Genomic DNA, 5,315 nt, shown 5'->3' with positions numbered 1-5,315 from the left:
AAGAAGAAGAAGAAGAAGAAGAAGAAGAAGAAGAAGAAGAAGAAGAAAAAGAAGAGGAGCAGGGAGAAGAGAACTGGGCAAAGGCGTGTAGACTTGAAACAAGAGGCTACTGACTTTCTTCCAACATTTCATAGGAAATGTTGGAGATTGGTCAATCAACTGGAAGGTTGATCAAAAAGTTCTAGAAATGCGTAAAGAAATGTGATAAAATGGGAAAAAAGAAAATTTGGGTTGACTGAATAGAGGAAGTAAAAAGAGACAAAGTCTATTATTTTCATATAGGACAAAGGATGACAGTTTTACACTGCCGGTGCCCACAGAAACTAATTCATCAAAAAATTCCTCAAGAAAAGGGAAACAATAAGATTGAAATTTTTATCAAAACAAATTATTGTTTTGCTGCCTTTCCAGTTTTACAGGCCACATTATTTAAAATTCCAAAGAAAAAGGAGGAAGATTATTGAAATACCATCTATAAAGCAGATTTTACTTCTTGGAAGAAAATACATGTACATACAAGTTATGCCATAGTTTAAGCAGCCACGATCATTTTTAGACACAACCCTCCATCCATCTGAGTGATCCCGGAAGGACTCATGGAACAGTGAGACGGGGAGCAGTTCAGCAGACCGTCCACGGCAGGCCTGTCCTGTCCATTCCTCAACAAATGCTGAAGTGCCTCAGCCGCGGCCCCGCGCTCAGGTTCCAGCCAAGGCTGACTTCACTGGAGCATGCAAAGCCAGCAACAAGGATCCCATCATGTGACCACACGGCAATACTGGAGGACGCAAGACCTACTTCATCTACAATACTTGGCCCACCATTTTAATCACTGCGACATCCAAATGAAATCGTACGGTATCTAATTGGTGACACTGGAAGTTCAGACAGCAGACGTCCTAGGACTTCCAGGCTGCAGCAGCCGTGACAGGAGAATTTCCCAACCCACGCCTGCGCCCCAGACTCCTAGGCCGGGTGCCAGGGATTATCTTCAAAGCTGGAGGCCAGCTGAGAGGAACAGTGGCCAGTTGGGCCCTTTGATTAAGTGTTAGTTGGAGAATTTTCCATGGAACATACATTTTGCAATGCAGTTAAGGAGGGAGGGGGAAAAAGTGTCTCTCTTGCAAATATTCTATGGGGAAAACAGCCTGTTGTATGAAGAATGCCCCTCCCCACAGGCTCACCCTAACAGACAAAACCTGAGCGTCTACAGATGTACACGAGGCATGGGCTCTGGTCTGTGCCACATGGTGACTGTTTTCCTGCCCTGGGAGAAGGCTGTCTGCATAAGACATCTCATTCGGCAATCTATTAGGACTTCAGAGGCTTTTAGGGGTGACAAGAGCCCACATAAGGATTTAAGAGAGTTAAAAACAGATGTCTCTTTCATTCCTGGCTCTGTGTCTTTATTGTGAGAAGGTTGCTTTACTGGCCATTTTTCTGTAGAGTTAATCTCCCATTAGAGTGGCTTAGAGCTACGGCCCAATGGGTCTGCCACCTATTTTTATAATTAAAGTTTTACTGGAACATAGACACTATCCTTACGTTTGCCCATCACCCATGGTCACTTCCATGCTACACTGATAGAGTGGAATTATTGTGGCAGAGACTGCTAAGCTTAAGACATTTACTATCTGACCCTTTACAGAGGTTGCCAACTCTAGACTAGAGGCTAAGAGCAGGCCTGGCAGGCTTCCACCCCATCACAGCCCTCCCCACCCACAGCCTCTGCCCACGTGTCACCAGATGAACGAGGCTCTCCCTCTCAGAACCAAAGCAGCCCAGGCACAGCGTTCTGGAACAATTCCAAACTGTCGTCATGTTGCTCGGAAGGTGGCTGGTTTCTTCTGACCCACCCAGCAAAGGAACAGGACTGTACTGTGGGGGACCTGCTCGACGCCCATGGCTTGACATAAAATGAGAATCCAGCAGAAGGGGCTGAGGGCTCTGGAGGCTGTGGTGAGGCAGTCTCTGCATGAGCAGACTCACGTGGCCGCCCTCACAGGTGCAGACACAGTAGGGCCACGGGGTGCCCAGCTTCAATGGGAAAAGCAAAAGAAATGAGCTCTTTTATCTCCTCCACCCAACAATGACAGGTCTGAGTCATCAACGGGCAACTGCAGCCATACTTTGGGTAGGGGTCCTCAGGGAGCCAATAATTTTAAATTCGAAGTTTGGAGAGGCGGGAGCCTCTGTTCTGGCTGTCCCAGGGAAAGCATCTCAGTGACCGGCACTAAGAAACTTTCAGAGGCCACGAGTTCATCTTCGGTATCTGCTTGGACTTGGCCTGGAACACCGGGTGTTTCCGGCCCACGGGAGAACTTTCTCCAGAACTAAAGAGCTTGACCACCTCAGTGAAGGGACACAGAGGCCAGGCAGAGGTTTCTCTGCGTGCTGGTCTACTCTCTGCCTAGCACTGACACTATAACTGCCAATTTTTCTGTATTAACAGGAGCACCTGCATATATGCTAACTTTTCAGGAAGAGCACACTGAGATCTGGCCACTTACGTTTTTTCTGGAGCAAGATACAAGTCCCCTAATTAATTATGGATCAAACCATCAATGCCTAAAAGAGAGGCGAGTTTCACTCCCATAAAAGGAGCTCAGTTTTTTTTCAAATGCTTTCAGGTGAATTTTCAGAGCCTGGCAGCATCTTTCTGCTGCACTTAATAGTAAAGGGTGATTGCTTAATTTTCTACCAAAACACACATTCCACGTATAGGGATCTCCACCGGGCGTCTGCAGCTCTTGGCTGGAGAGGCTGCCTCTGCCCCAGTGCCAGGTGCGCTGGAGAAAACAGGCACGGGAGCACAGGCTGAGAACACAAGCTGTCGCACGGGAGGCACGGAGCTGACGGGAGCTCCAGGGGCCCAGGATGGGGTCAGGATAGGAGAGGAGCTTTGGGTGGCAGGAGATGGCAGGGCATTCGAGAAGGAACAGCTTCTGCGGAGCTGCAAGGGGACAGCGAGGGTGGTGGGCCTGTGCTCTGCTGTGTGAAGCCGGCTTTGGGCGTCCTTGCCTTGCTGGGGCCTGGGAGCAGGTTCTTGCACCTCTGTTGGCTGATGCGTGCCCTCTAGTGGCATTTTATGGCAGCCAATTCAGTCCTTAATATTGGGGGAGCTGCACATCCCATTAAGAATGTGAAAGCTATGTGTTTATCTCCCCAAACCTACACTTCTGAAAATGTACGCACAGTTTTGCTGAAAATGTAAGATCAATGAAAGGACAACTTCACTGACGAGACCTTGAAAAAAACACCACATGACTACAGACCCTTCCCGGGTGGCCATGGGGCAGGGCAGGTCATCTACCCATTGGCCAACAGAATATTTTTTTAATGACACTTAATTTGCAGATGCATAAAAGTGTCACTGTGAAAATAAAACCAAATTTCAAAGGGGCTCAAATCACCTCAAATTTTGGCAGCAACAGAGCATGTTTTCAGCAATTAAAAAATGCCTTTCGTTTTGGCAAATCCCTTGTTTCCTTCCAACCAGTTCTGAAACTACTTTACCAGAAAATAGCCCTAGAAATATTTTTTTCCTCCAAAAAGGTAAGTTCAGTTTTTAATGTAAAATAATTTAGACCTCCCCTTCAGATTCCTATATTCATGGTATGCTGTAATTTATTTAGCATTTAAACATGTTTAAGCTCTTATTTATTTTTGATTTTTTATTTAATATACACAACTTTTTTTTTTTATTTGAGATAGAGTCCTGCTTTGTCACCAGGCTGGAGTGCAGTGGCGCAATCTTGGCTCACCGCAACCTCCACTTCTCGGGTTCAAGCCATCCCCTGCCTCAGCCTCCTGAGTAGTTAGGACTACAGGTGCATGCCACCACCCCCGGCTAATGTTTTGTATTTTAGTAGAGACAGGGTTTCACCATGTTAGCCAGGTCAATCTCCCGACCTCATGATCCTCCCGCCTTGGCCTTCCAAAGTGCCCGGATTCCAGGCGTGAGCCACAGCTCCTGGCCTATATACAACTTTTAAAAACACCAGCCAGCAATGCAATTTTTTCTCTTTAAAAAAATAAAAGATTGTTTTCAACCAATCTAAAAATTTTTTAAACTGTATGCAATGTGCACCCTAAAATTCTGCCAGGTAAGAGAGAAAAGGGAGATAAAATTTTAAATTTTGATCAACAGTAATTTTTAGAAAATTGTAAGATTATACATTAGAAAGAGAAGCAGCTGTCTTTAAATTCTAACCTTTATCTATATACCATTTCCAACAGAACTTGAGGTCAAAAACCATGTCGTACCTCTTTAGAACCAGTGTTCATATGTGCAAAATACGCAGTAAGACATGAATATGTGTGGACGACACAAAACACAACTGTGTATTTATGTGTTTTAAAATGAGTTAACGTCACTGCTCTCACCTTATGCAAAGCTGAAACAGGAAAAAGAGAGTTTGCATACTGATCTCTCGGCATGCCTATTTAGTATTGACAAGATTTCTCCTTAAACCCAGTCTGATTCCAAACCCCAGCGTTATCCAACAGGAACTCCCGGCTCAGGCATGATGAATCACCAGGCTGGAGTCCTGATTCTTGGGGTGGGTACTCTCCTGCTTGGTGCTTTTGTGCTTCTAAGAGGAAACTGCTTCTCCTACTATGGAAAAAGTCTATATGATAAACAAGCAAAGAAAAACGATGTGATGATGAGCCTTAGAAATGAAGCATGTTGCTCTTTTCATTTCTTTCATGTATTACTGGTCCAGGTTCAGTTATTTCCAGTGGGGCTATTATTGCCTGAGGCCCTGAAAGTTGTCCTCATAGGTCAATCAATGTGTACCAGTGACCTTCATCTTCGCAGCCTGTCAGGGCATACCAGTGACCTTCTCACCCATCAGTGTGTACCAGCCACCTTCACATCTATCAGTGTGTACCGTGACCTTCACACTTAGTGTGCACCAGTGACTTTCACCTTCACACCCCTCAGTGTATACCAGTGATACCTTCACATCTATCAGTGTGTACCGTGACCTTCACGCTTAGTGTGCACCAGTGACTTTCACCTTCACACCCATCAGTGTATACCAGTGATACCTTCACACTCGTTAGGGTGTACCAGTGACCTTCACTTGTACACCTCTTTGGTGTGTACCAGTGACCCCCCCCTTCACACCACACGAGTGTGTACCAGTGTCCTTCACACCCATCAGTGTGTACTAGTGACTTTCACCTTCACAGACATCAGTGTGTACCAATGACTTCCCCTTCGCACCCATTAGTGTGCACCAGTGACCTTCCCTTCACACTCATCAGTATGTATCAGTGATCTCCGCTTCACACCCATCAGTGTGTAT

Source organism: Piliocolobus tephrosceles, chromosome 18 (genome assembly GCF_002776525.5).
Source record: "Piliocolobus tephrosceles isolate RC106 chromosome 18, ASM277652v3, whole genome shotgun sequence".
NCBI lineage: Eukaryota > Metazoa > Chordata > Mammalia > Primates > Cercopithecidae > Piliocolobus > Piliocolobus tephrosceles.
Note: the sequence above shows the minus strand (reverse complement) of the source record.